Here is a 12,804-nt window from a genome sequence, read left to right on the forward strand (position 1 = left end):
GTTATTTTTAGTGTAACTTGAGTTTAGTTTCCATAGGAGTTGCCAGACCCATATTTCAGGGCCTGGCTTCTTGATGCCCAGGAGAATAAAGTGACTTTGACATCTCCTAAACCAGGCTGGGAGGCAATGGCTCCTACCTGGATTAATGATTGTGGTGCCTCAAATTTTAGCTTTTCTATTTTTCACGTTCTGTGCTGCTTTAGTGTGCGGGTCTGGGCTCACATCAGGGCATGGTGAGCTCTGTGCGCAGAGCAGGGAGACAAAACAATTCCTGCTCCAGCTGGGCACCAAGGACAAATGATCCAAATCTCAGCCCCAAGAACATAAACAATGGTGAATTTAAGAGAGAAAAACAAGCAGGGTGGGACTGCCTGGGCTAAAGCTGGAATGGGACAATGAACTGCAAGGTGCAAATGGAGCAGAACTGATCCCAGGGAGAGACCCCGGGAGCGCTCGTGCATTTTGGGGCCATTTTGGTTCATCTTGGGTTCATTTTGGGGCCATTTTGGATTCACCTTGGGTTCATTCCCATGTCTTGCACCTTCACCCATCTTCTTGCACCTCTTCATCACCAACAGGAAAATGGTCCCTGTTGGGGATGAAGAGGTGCAAGACTCCCATTTTTTGGAAAACACCCCAGGAGCTGTTTCCCACCTCAAGCTCTGCAATAATTATTCCTCACTCAGAGCATGGTGAGCTGTTGGATTCCCATGTGGAAAATGGTCCCTGTTGGTGATGAGAAGGTGCAAGACTCCCATTTTTTAACTCTGTGATCTCTACACATCTCTGAATTCTTTCACGAGATCAATCTACTTCTGTTTGGAGGAGGAGACAAGCAAAAAAAAAAAAATGGAGGTAAATTGCAGCAACAAAAGTGAAAGAGAGAGGAAGCAGAAGGTATTTACTTCTCACCTGCTACAAATTATCCTGCAGCAGAAAGCAGGGAGGAGGAGGAGGAGTGGGATGGTGCAGAACAAAAGGCTTTTCTGCCTCAAAATGCACCAAGGTGGGAGCTCTGCGTTTCTCAGGAGTTTGGTTTCAGCAGCCAGACACATCCTTGGGAAGGGCTCTGGGGGCTCTTTCTCCTCCCTAATGACACTCAGGCTTTGTCCCCTGGCCGGGCAGGGTTTGGCTTGAAGGCTAAAGTTACAGTTGGAGCAGAACTCGTTCCATATTGGCTTGTTTGATCCTGGGAGAAGGGGAAAAATCTGCTCAATGCGGTTCTCATTAGCCAAAAAAGCTGTAACATGCTGGAGTCATTAGTAGTTTGTTGATTGAGTTAACTGTGCAAGGCGGGCTGCAATTGATCATCTGCATTCTCATTAAATATGCTGCAGTCTCGGGGAGATTGTTATGGAACTGCTTGGAAGGCAGGCAGGAGGAATCTTGGTTTCAGCCCAGAGCACCAGCTTTAAAATCTCTTTTGACTTCAGTCTCAAAGTGCATAATTAATATCAGAAATGGCACTGAGGTGTGACATAAAAATAATTTTTCACTGGAGTGTAACTGGGCAGGGTCGTGTTTCAGCTTGAAACAGGGAGCCTGAAACTTGAATCCAAATTTAAACTTTCTTAGTGCTGCACGAGGGAAGTGGTGAGGGGTCTGTGGCTGCAGCATTTCCACTTGGCCCTGTCTCGTAGGTATTTGAAGGAAGGAAGCATTGCTGTGCTTCATTTAAAGATAATGAGGTCTAATAAACCCTAACCAAAAGTCAAATTCACTTCATCTTTGCCTGGCTCATAAGCGAGTCAATAAGTGAAAAAAGATCTGTGTAGAGAGAGGTGATAGAATTTCACTTTCAAGAAATGGGTGAACAGGAGTTGCTGAGGAGTGTTACCTTGAAAATATATCATGATCACTTTAAACCTTGTCTATGTCTTTCAGCTTTTGAAATGCTGAAGATCACATCTTGAGGGAATTTGTTGGAGCCTTTGAAGTATTTTTATGTTAGGCCCCTATGGCAGAAGATTGTACAGATCAAGAAAGTACCGAGTAGATTTATTCACAGAAAATGCATTTAAATTACCCAGCTATACGGGCTCACATTCTTCATTTATAGCCTGGTGTCCGAGCTCTGAAATCCTCCCAAGAGCTGAGGTCATAGGATTGGAAAATGAGCTTCTGTACACCATCCTCGTGGCCTTTGGATGTAATGGAGTCTGCACTGTGTGGTAAATTGGACGGAATTCAGAGAAGAGCAACAAAAACAATTAAGGGAGGAGAGGAACTGACTTACATGGAAAGATTAAAGCGTTACAAATTTGTGGCTTGGTGAAGCACATACTACTGCGAGTGGTTGGAAGTTTCTGGAGACAGGAACGCAGCTTCAAAAAAAAAACATCCCTGCTCTTGTCTGAACATGGTTTTGTTTGTGTGTTTGTTTGAAAGGAAAATCTTTTCCGAGCAATATCCTCATCTGGTGTGACTTACCCCAGTGCCAGTGCAAACAATGGAGCTGGGGGATCTGGGCCAAATTATTCTGTCTGAAAATGTGGCCCTTGCACTCCTTTAAAGCTGGCACAGCAGGGGTGGAAGTGGTAGTTTAGGGAGGCAAATGGTGTTTTAACTCCTGCAAGGTAACTCCTGGTTAAATGGGGGTTAAATGTGGAAGATTTTTGGGTATCTTCCTTCTATAGCCCCTCTGCAAAATGCTGTAAGAGCCAGCAAGCTTAAAACATTTAATTGCTTGGCTGAAATTTGGCAAATAACAGGCAGGGAGGGCATTTCTGTTTCTGTGCTCTTGCAGAAACAAAGGCAGCTTTAAAATAGGAGAGAAAAGTCTGAAACAGCCCCAGAATCTGTGGGGTGAAGTTCTGAGGGGCTGCAGGTGTAACCCAGGCCAGGGGAGCACTCCATGAGTAGCCAGGCAGTGAGTAGAGCAGTCCATGAGTAGCCAGCCATTGAGTAAAACCATCCATGAGTATCCAGCACTGAGTGGAGCAGTCCATGAGCAGCCAGGCTGTGAGTGGAGCAGTCCATGAGTACCCAGCCATTGAGTAAAACCATCCATGAGTATCCAGCACTGAGTAGAGCAGTCCATGAGCAGCCAGGCCCTGAGTGGAGCAGTCCATGAGCAGCCAGGCCCTGAGTGGAGCAGTCCATGAGTAGCCAGGCACTGAGTGGAGCAGTCCATGAGTAGCCAGGCACTGAGTGGAGCAGTCCATGAGTACCAAAGCACTGAGTAGAGCAGTCCATGAGCAGCCAGGCTGTGAGTAAAACCATCCATGAGTATCCAGCACTGAGTAGAGCAGTCCATGAGCAGCCAGGCTGTGAGTAAAACCATCCATGAGTATCCAGCACTGAGTAGAGCAGTCCATGAGCAGCCAGGCTGTGAGTAAAACCATCCATGAGTATCCAGCACTGAGTAGAGCAGTCCATGAGCAGCCAGGCCCTGAGTGGAGCAGTCCATGAGTAGCCAGGCCCTGAGTGGAGCTGGCTGGGGCAGTCCAGCTTTTCAGCTCAGGCTGGCAGCCCCAGGAGCCCCGAGCCCTGTCCCTGCTCAGGGGATTTGGGGTGGTGGCTGCCCTGCACACACAAGGCACGGATTGTTCGCAGGGATTGAGTTACAGCGAGGCTGAGCAATTAAAAACAGGGAGGAAAATGAAGTGTGAAGCCCCTTGGGCTGAGGAACAGTCTCAGAAGGGAAGTGCTGGAGGCTCTGGTGCTTGGGAATGGGACTTGTCCTGAGGATGGGGTGTTAATTGAGACACGGTGGCCAGATTTGAATGAGAGGTTAATTCCTGGCTGCCTCCCCTGCTCCCTGTTCCAGCTGGGCAGGGGCAGATCCCGTCCCAGGGCTGGAGCCTGCTGAGCCGGGCTGCACGGGCAGCTGAGAAGCTGCCACCTTTCCCATATGTAATTGCTTTTATGGGGTGGCTGAAGCTGCCAGGGAGCAGGAGGAGGAGGAGGTGGAAAGGTGGCAGCTCCTGCGTGGAAGTTGCCACAAATATCAGTTTCCTTTGTAAGCCATGGTCTTCACTGAGGGGTGAAAGGGGCCAAACCTCTGTGATTGGGACTAATTTTGAGTGCTAAAACTGCAAAACCCTAAAGAACCTGTGGAGATTGTGGTGCCGTTACCTCCATCCTAATTCCTTTGGGTCAGGAGGAGTGGGGAGCAGTGACTGCCCCATATCTGCCCATCCCAGCTCAGTGGGTGAACAGTGACTGCCCCATCCAATCCTGCCCATCCCAGCTCTATCCAGCTCAGTGGGGAGTAGGAAGGAACAGTGACTGCCCCATATCTGCCCATCCCAGCTCAATGGGTGAACAGTGACTGCCCCATTCCTCTTATCCCATTCCTGGCCAGCTCAGTGAGGAGCAGTGACTGCCCCATTCCTGCACATCTCAGCTCACTGGGGAGCAGTAACTGCCCCATTCCTGCCCATCCCAGCTCTATCCAGCTCAGTGAGGAGCAGGAAGGAACAGTGACTGCCCCATCCATTCCTGCCCATCCCAGCTCACTGGGTGAACAGTGACTGCCCCATTCCTGCCCAGCTCAGTGGGGACCTGTAACTGCCCCATTTATGCCCATCCCAGTTCTATCCAGCTCAGTGGGGAGTAGGAAGGAGCAGTGACTGCCCCATTTCTCTCATCCTATTCCTGCCCAACTCAGGTGTGAGCAGTGGCTGCCCCATTCCTGCTCATCCCAGTGCTGTCCAGCTCAGTGGGGAGCAGTGACTGCCCCATTCCAGTGCTGCCCAACTCACTGGGTGATCAGTGACTGCCCAGTCCATTCCTGCTCATCCCAGTGCTCTCCAGCTCAGTGGGGAGCAGTGACTGCCCCATTCCTGCCCATCCCAGTGGGTGATCAGTGACTGCCCCATCCCATCCCTGCCCATCCCATTCCTGCCCAGCTCACTGGGGAGCAGTGACTGCCCCATTCCTCTCATCCCATTCCTGCCCATCCCAATCCTGCCCAGCTCACTGGGGAGCAGTGACTGCCCCATTTCTCTCATCCCAGGGCTGCCCAGCTCACGGGGTGATCGGTGACTGCCCCGTCCATTCCTGCACATCCCATTCCTGCCCATCTGAGCTCACTGGGTGAGCAGTGGCTGCCCCATTCCTCTCATCCCATTCCTCTCATCCCATTCCCGCCCAGCTCACTGAGGAGCAGGAGGGAGCAGCAAGCATCCCCCTCCAGAGCAGAGTGTCTGGAGAAGCGGGATTTGGAGTGTGAGAAGGAGGCAGCCAGACAGGAATACGGAATGTGGGCTGAGGATGCCGGGGGAATTGTTTCCATAGAAACCCAGCCATGGAGGCTCGCACTGCTCCCCCGCCTCGCGCTCACAAATTCATGTGATTGCCTTCATGGTCACCAGCAAGCGTGCAGGGGAGTGGGTGATGAGGAGAACTGGAGTTTGCTGCAGGTGTGGGAGACGCCTGAGGGACCTGGGGTGGCTCCAGCGCTGGGATGGGCTGCAGGAAATCAGGACGAGCTCCTGGGCACTGAATGGTGCCCCACTGGTGTCACACAAAGGGAACCAGGCCTCGTTTCTTTTAGATAAATGAAGGGGGAAAAAAAAAAAGGGGTTTTCATTTGTTTCTTGCTGCATTGTTCTGCCACCTTTGTTGGCCGGGCCTTTTGCAGACATCATCTCTGCCTGCAAATGCGCAGCATTCAGCAGTGCCTCAGGAAATGCTGCTCTGAAATGTCCTCCATGGAAGCACAGGCCTCTCCTTGCCACAATTTATGAGGGGCCCTGGGAGCCCGTTCCCTTCATTTGCTCCTGGAAAGATTTCTTCGTGGAAAATCCTTGATGTTCAGGGCTGATTTCTGTTCCTGCAGCCCCTGCAAAGAAAGCAGCACCTACAAGAGCTCCCAAAAACCTCCAAAGGCAACCCCACACAGGAGTCAATAGGAGTCAAATTTTGTGTGGGAGAAGAGGCTAAAGGAGGTCAGAGAAGCCCAAATGAAATGTGGAGGTGCCAAAGTTTAGTGTAGAGACTGGGGCTGGGTTCCTCTGACCATCTCCTGGAGTTTCAGTTGGGCCCAGCTGATTGGGTCTGTCTGATTTTTTCCCAACAACCTCCAAATGCAACCCCACATAGGAGTCAAATAGGAGTCAATAGGAGTCAAATTTTGTGTGGAGAAGAGGCTAAAGGAGGTCAGAGAAACCTCAAAAATGTGGAGGTGCCAAGGTTTAGAGTAGATGTGGGGTTTGGGCTCCTCTGACCATCTCCTGCAGTTTAATTTGGGCTCAGCTGATTTGTTCTGATTTTTTAAAGCAGCCAAGCTCCACAATCCACAAACTTCATCTTTTATCCCCTTTTTAGAAGAGACTCTGTGTGTGGAGAGGAGAAGAGAGCATGAAGTGGAGATTTGGATGATTTTAGACATGATTTGCCCTCTGTCCTGTTCTCCAAGGAACGGCTCCACAACCAGAAATTCATGCGATGTTATTTTTCTGGCTGCACATGGAGGGGAAAGGAAAATAAAGGCTGAAATCTTGAGGGAAATGTCTCCCATCTCTCCTCATGGTTTTCCCAGTCTCAGAAAGTTTCTGGAGACCCTGAAAGCTTTAAGAGTAACCCAGCTGTGGGCTGGTCCTTGCTAAGCACAGATAATGCTCCTGCAGCTCTGAGAGGAAAGCATCTGAGCTTTGGGAAGGCTCAGCCAGGAGTGACACACTGCAAACGTGCAGGGCAATGCAAGAGCAGCAGGTTCCACCAGGAGAGAGGAGAGCCCCAAACCTGGATTTACACAAAGGGATTTTTCCTCAGATTTGTGAGAGTTCAGAGTTAACCCCCACCCATGGTTCACTTGTTTTGTGCTGGAAATGCTCTCAGGACTCACAGCTTGGGTTGTTCTCTTCATTTGCCTGTTTTTGTGGGGAATTGGGCAATATTTGATATTTTCCTTACTCTCCCAGTGAGAGGGGAGTGTGTCTGTAGCGTTGAGGTGCCCTCATTTCAGCTGAAACCTCTGTGCGTGATGCTAAAACTGAAATTTTGGCTGCAGGAGAGTTAATTTTCCTCATGGCAGCCAGCACGGGGCTGTGTTTTGGATTTGTGCTGACAACAGAGCTGATAACACAGGGATGTTTTAGTTCCAGCTGAGCAGAGCTTGCGCAGAGCCCCTTTTTGCACCTCACCCTTCAACAAGTCTGCACAGGGAGCTGGGAGGGGACACAGCCAGGACAAGTGACCCTGAGTGACCACAGGGATCTCCCACACCATGCTCAACATTAAAATAATACTGAGCAGCCACTCTGGATTTCCCTAAATAAGGAGAGAAAAGGTGCAGTCTGTCCCCAAACCCTGTCTCTGAGCAAACATCTGCTCTGTCACTGTTGGAAGGAGAAAATTCTTCATTTACTGATGGTTTTATCACATTAATTAGTGAGGAGAGCAACTTTGTTGAGTTTTAATCTGGGCAGAGTTTTGCTGAACTATCTCTGCATATAAAATGGAATTGGTTCCATTTCCCACCCCCAAAACTGTTTTTTTTTTTGCAATTGTGCTGGGTGATCTTTGTGGAATTATTCCTTGACTTTTATCTGAAATCCATCGGTAATGGTTATTTAAGCTTTTTTCAGCGCTCTCTGGTTGTTTTAATTTCAGGGAGTCCATCGAGGAGTTTAAGTGTGTATTAGTTATCATATTGATGGATCAGCCAAGCAAGGAGCATTTGGAAATGCACAAATTCCTGTTCCATTGACCTGGGAGATTTGAAGGATGAGGCTCCGCGTGCCATTAGCACTTGGAGCATCCATAAACATCCCTTGGCAGCTTTCCATTTGGGTTTGGGATATTTGGAGTGAGATTTTTTGTTCCCATTAATCCATCCCGGGGTATTAATTGGTTTGTTTGCCATTTATTTCACATTTTTCACTCAAAGGGGTGTTGAGTTTGTGCTCAGCAGACTCAGGGCTCTGCTCCTGCTAAATCAACCCCACTGATGGCAAATAAATCCCACTGGAGGCACGAACAGCATCAATTCCTTGCTTGTGAGTCTGCTTGGGGCTGATAGGAGGAAAAAGAAGAAACTGTGGCCAAAATTTGTTTCCCATGATCAGGTGATGATCTTTGAATGGTGATTTTCCCACTGCTGATTGTGATTTTCCCACTGCTTCACCCCAACTTCTTTCAGATGTAACTCTGCTAAAATAAGCACAAAATTGTTAAAATTTGGTGACTTGGTGATACACGATCCAAGGAGATATCTCCACTCTTTAATTCAGGTGATCCAGATGTGGAATCAATATTTACACCCTCTCTGGGAGTGTTTGCAGGCTAAATTCACTCGAGGGTGGAAATCACTTTGTGATCTTTGGGTAAAAAATATAAAATGCAGGAACACAGGCTGGGGGAGTGTAAAGAATATTAAGAATATTATGCCCTTTAAAATTCCAAGACCCCCAAGGTCTCTGCCACAGCATCTCTTCAGAGTCCTGGTGACTGCACCAGGAGTTACGTCTGGTCCTTAGGCAGAGAATTAATCTGGATTATTCTTACAAAACCCATCTCAAGTGAAACTTTTGCCGATATTTTTCCCAGAAGATTCTTCTCTTTCAGTCCAGAATTTTATCAGCGATTCTTATGCTAACAGGGGTCAGGAGATGAGATGTTTCTCACGTTACACTTGAAGCTCCTCATGAATAATGGCCTGTATCACCTCTATTGTCTGTCCAAAACATAAGCAAGCAGACATAAGGCCAGAGGAGAAATTTAAAGAGTGCTGAATAAGCCAGCAGGACGGAGCAAGGGCTGAGATAGTCGGGGAGGGAAACAAATACAAGGTGGAGCAGATGGTTATTTGGGGAAATATCCGAGCAGATTAACTGCCAGGGCTGCAGAATGAGCCAGGCCCCAGCTCTGAAGTCGCCTGAAATCTTCAGAGTGAGATGAACAGAAGCACAGGCCAACATCACTGCAGCCAAAATAAATGAGAGGTCATTATTCCCCAGTGGATTTTCTTAAGTGTTAAGTAGAGCACATCAGGCTTTTCACAGGAATCTGAGGGGGGCTGCCATGCTTGGGACCATCACTTGCTCCTGTGCAAGGCCAATCTGTCCGCTTGAAAACAATTTTTATTGTCCTTCTCTCCTTTCCCTAATTATTCTCTTTGCCTTTTTTTGTCCTCATATCTGTGTGTGCATCGTGTAAAAAAGAAAATAAAAGAAGAAGAAAAAGAAAGCTGCAGTTTGAGCAGGATGAGAATCCCCAAAATACATGGCACTGGAAATTCCCATCGTGTGGAAATTTCAGTTCCCCCCAGGCCCTTCAATCTTTTTCTTCAGCGAGACTGCAGCTGCCATCTGATTTGTATTTATATATGCTCTTTATAGATATTAATGCAATAACAGATTAAACCTAAAGTAACTGTTACTACACAGAGACATCTCAGGGGTCTGATCTCGCAAACATTAATGCCTCTGAATAACTTTAATCTTGTGCATTGTGTATTTGAATTTAATGGGGACTCTTGCATGCCAAAGTTTCTCACATTTGCGAATGTTTGCTGCAACTTCAGACTTCCCCCATATGTTGATGTCAATTTGTTTTTGCAACCTCAATACGGTTTAGAAACCTCAGCCTCTGATCACGGTTTGTGCATGGCTGTTTTTGCAGCTCTGATGCATTCACTGGGCCTGATTTCCAATGGGAAAAATGGGAAAAATGGGAAAAAATGGGCTAAACCCTCACTGCTGACCCCACCGCCTTAGACCAGGTTGAATTTCCCTCTCAAGGGCTTCTCCGGGATTTATTTTATTTAGCAAGCCTGTAGGTAATGAGAGTTATGATGTGGTAATGCTGTTCCTTCCCAAACCTCTTTCTGAAGGTGAATTCCTGAAAGAAACTGGATTGAAAAATTTGAGGAATAGCCCAGTGGAGCTGGATAAATACCTGGAGTATCCTTGGGAGGTGAATCCAACCTGTCCAGGGCAGGGCTTCTCCAGACTTCGTTTTATTTAGCAAGCCTGTAGGTAATGAGGGTTATGATGTGGTAATGCTGTTCCTTCCCAAACCTCTTTCTGAAGGTGAATTCCTGAAAGAAACTGGAAAAATTTGGAAAATAGCCCAGTGGTGCTGGATGAATACCTGGAATTTCCAGGACATCAGGGAGGTGAATCCAACCTGCCCAGGGCAGGGGCTTCTCCAGGCTTTGTTTCATTTAGCAAACCCATAGGTAATGAGGGTTATGATGTGGTAATGCTGTTCCTTCCCAAACCTCTTTCTGAAGGTGAATTCCTGAAAGAAACTGGGTTGAAAAACTTGGAAAATAGCCCAGTGGAGCTGGATAAATACCTGGAGTGTGCAGGATCCCAGGGAGCTGAATCCAACCCACCCAGGGCAGGGCTTCTCCAGGCTTTGTTTCATTTAGCAAACCCATAGGTAATGAGGGTTATGATGTGGTAATGCTGTTCCTTCCCAAACCTCTTTCTGAAGGTGAATTTCTGAAAGAAACTGGATTGAAAAATTTGAGGAATAGCCCAGTGGTGCTGGAAAAATGTTTGGAGTGTCCAGGACCCCAGGAAGGTGAATCCAACCTGGCCAGGGCATTTGGCCTCTGCTCCCTGGGGAATGAACACAAGAGTCCAGACCCCTGTTGCATCATCTCTTCTGTGGTTTTAGATGACAAAAAGATAATTAAAATAATTGTCTTTTTACTAAATGTAAGGTTTTGATAACAAACCTTAAGTAGGGTTGATCTGGGGATGTTTTATGGGCAACCAAAAATCTTGACCTCTCCTGGATGGGTGTTAAAGCTCCTGCACATCCTCCCGTGAGCCCAAACAGCTGAAATTCCTCATTTTGTGCCTCTGGAGCTCTGAACCCACTCAGAGCATGCTCAGCCTGTTGTAATGCACTGCTGAAAAAAGCAGTGCTCAGTTTGGAGTTCAATAATAATGGTAATTTCACAGCCTGATGTCAGGGTAATAAACTCTTCCACCGGGCAACTGCTGTGACCACCAGGAAAGTTTTATTTCTCCGGGTTCAACAGTTTCCCTGTGACTGATGGAGCCTTGGAGGAGAGGTGACTTCCCTCCAAAAGGAGCACTGATATTTCTGTGTTTGCAGTTAAGGCTCACTAACCACTGGCATCAATCTGATAAGCGTCTGAGAGGGCCCAATTATGCCATTCCTCAGCTTTGGAGTGAATAAAATTTATTTTCTAGCCCACAGGAAGGTGAATAGATTGGTTTTGTTCCTGTGTCCTGGCGTTATTTAAGATTAAGCTCCTTTTTCTGTGAGTTATCACCATATCTGCCAAGAGCAAATCTATTTTTGTGTTATGCTTAAAAGAGTAGGAGAGGGAGAAGAACAATAAGAGGGTGAGAACCAAGGTAACAAACAGAAGGAAATCATTAGATATTTGAATTAATGAGATATTTGCTTAACTAGCACAAATAACATTGCCCATCACCACTCTCACAACTCAAGGAATTCCCAAAACTGATCAGTCTGAATGGCACAAAGTTGTGCGGGACAGTTTAATGACCAAGATTTTGGAAATTTATTATTTTCAAATGTCAGAGGAAATTCAAAAGTTTTATCAGTTTTTGGCTGCCACAGCCCTGTAGGAAATCCTCATGCTCTAAGGGCTGCACACTTGGAGAGGTGTAGATGGAAATATCTAAAATTTAGGAATGCCCTGTAGGAAATGCTCATGCTCCTCATCCCAGGGCTACACACTTGGAGAGGTGTAGATGGAAATATCTAAAAATTAGGAATGCTGGTAAATATTAAGAATGTAGATGTAAATATCTAAAAATCAGGAATCTGCTTAACCTGTGAAGAGAAAGGGGCAAGTCCAGAGACTGAATGATCTGAGCTATTTAAAATGAGTTTCTTAGAAGTGTTTCTTGTGTGGGGCGACTCCCTCAATAATTTTGATCAAAAATCATGAATACAGTGTCAGCTCCAAACATGTAATGCCCAGAATTTAAAAGTTTAGTAGTTGGAAGATACAGATAAAGACCCAGAGGCTGATTGGTGATTTTTGTGTGTTTTTAGGTAGAACCCATCATGCTGAAAATCTTTCTAGCAACTCTAGACACAACTTTTGAAATAAAAAAAAAAATAGAAAAGGATTCTTTTTAAAACCAATTGGCACCACTGAAATATTTTTGTTGATTAAATGACTGAGGGCAGGCTGCTGATGAGGGAACGGGATTTAATTGCTGCTGGCTGGCTGAGGATGGGCTCTGAGGCTGTGTGGGTGCTGGTTCTTGCTCTCAGCTTTGGAGCAGCCTCCACATTTCATTGGGAATCCTGCTGTGGCTCAGTTTTCCACCCCTCCAGAAGGAGAAATAAACCCACTGGGTTATCCCCACCGCGAGCCCTGTGGCTCTGAGCAGAGATCCCAGCAGGCACATTGAGGAAGGACAATAAATAAACTCATTTTTGTGCCTCTCCTCCCCTCAGGTGCGTCCTGGTCCCGTTCCAGATGGGCCTGGGGGGCTGAGCTGGTCTGGGACGCCCTGGGACGGGCTGGTCCAGCCTGGGAGCTGCATTTTGGTGTCAGCCGAGAGATCAGAGTCCCTTTGGCCCACCAAAGGGAAAATCAAACCTGGGAGCTGCCAATTTTTGGGGATGAGATTCCATTGTTTTACCAGGGGTGAGGGCAGGCCTTGGAGACGGCCCAGACCAAAACTGAAGGGAACTTTTAATTTCGTGGCACGGTGAGGAATAGGAAGCTGGAATGACTCCACCTTGGGCTTTGACTCTTCATCCTGTTGTCATTCCAGTTTAATGCATTTTGGTGTCAGCCGAGAGCAGAAGTGGCCCCAGAGATCAGAGTCCCTTGGGGCCCGCCGGGAAAATCAAACCTGGGAGCTGCCAACATTTGTGGATGTGATT

This window comes from Ammospiza nelsoni, chromosome 24 (genome assembly GCF_027579445.1).
Source record: "Ammospiza nelsoni isolate bAmmNel1 chromosome 24, bAmmNel1.pri, whole genome shotgun sequence".
Lineage (NCBI taxonomy): Eukaryota > Metazoa > Chordata > Aves > Passeriformes > Passerellidae > Ammospiza > Ammospiza nelsoni.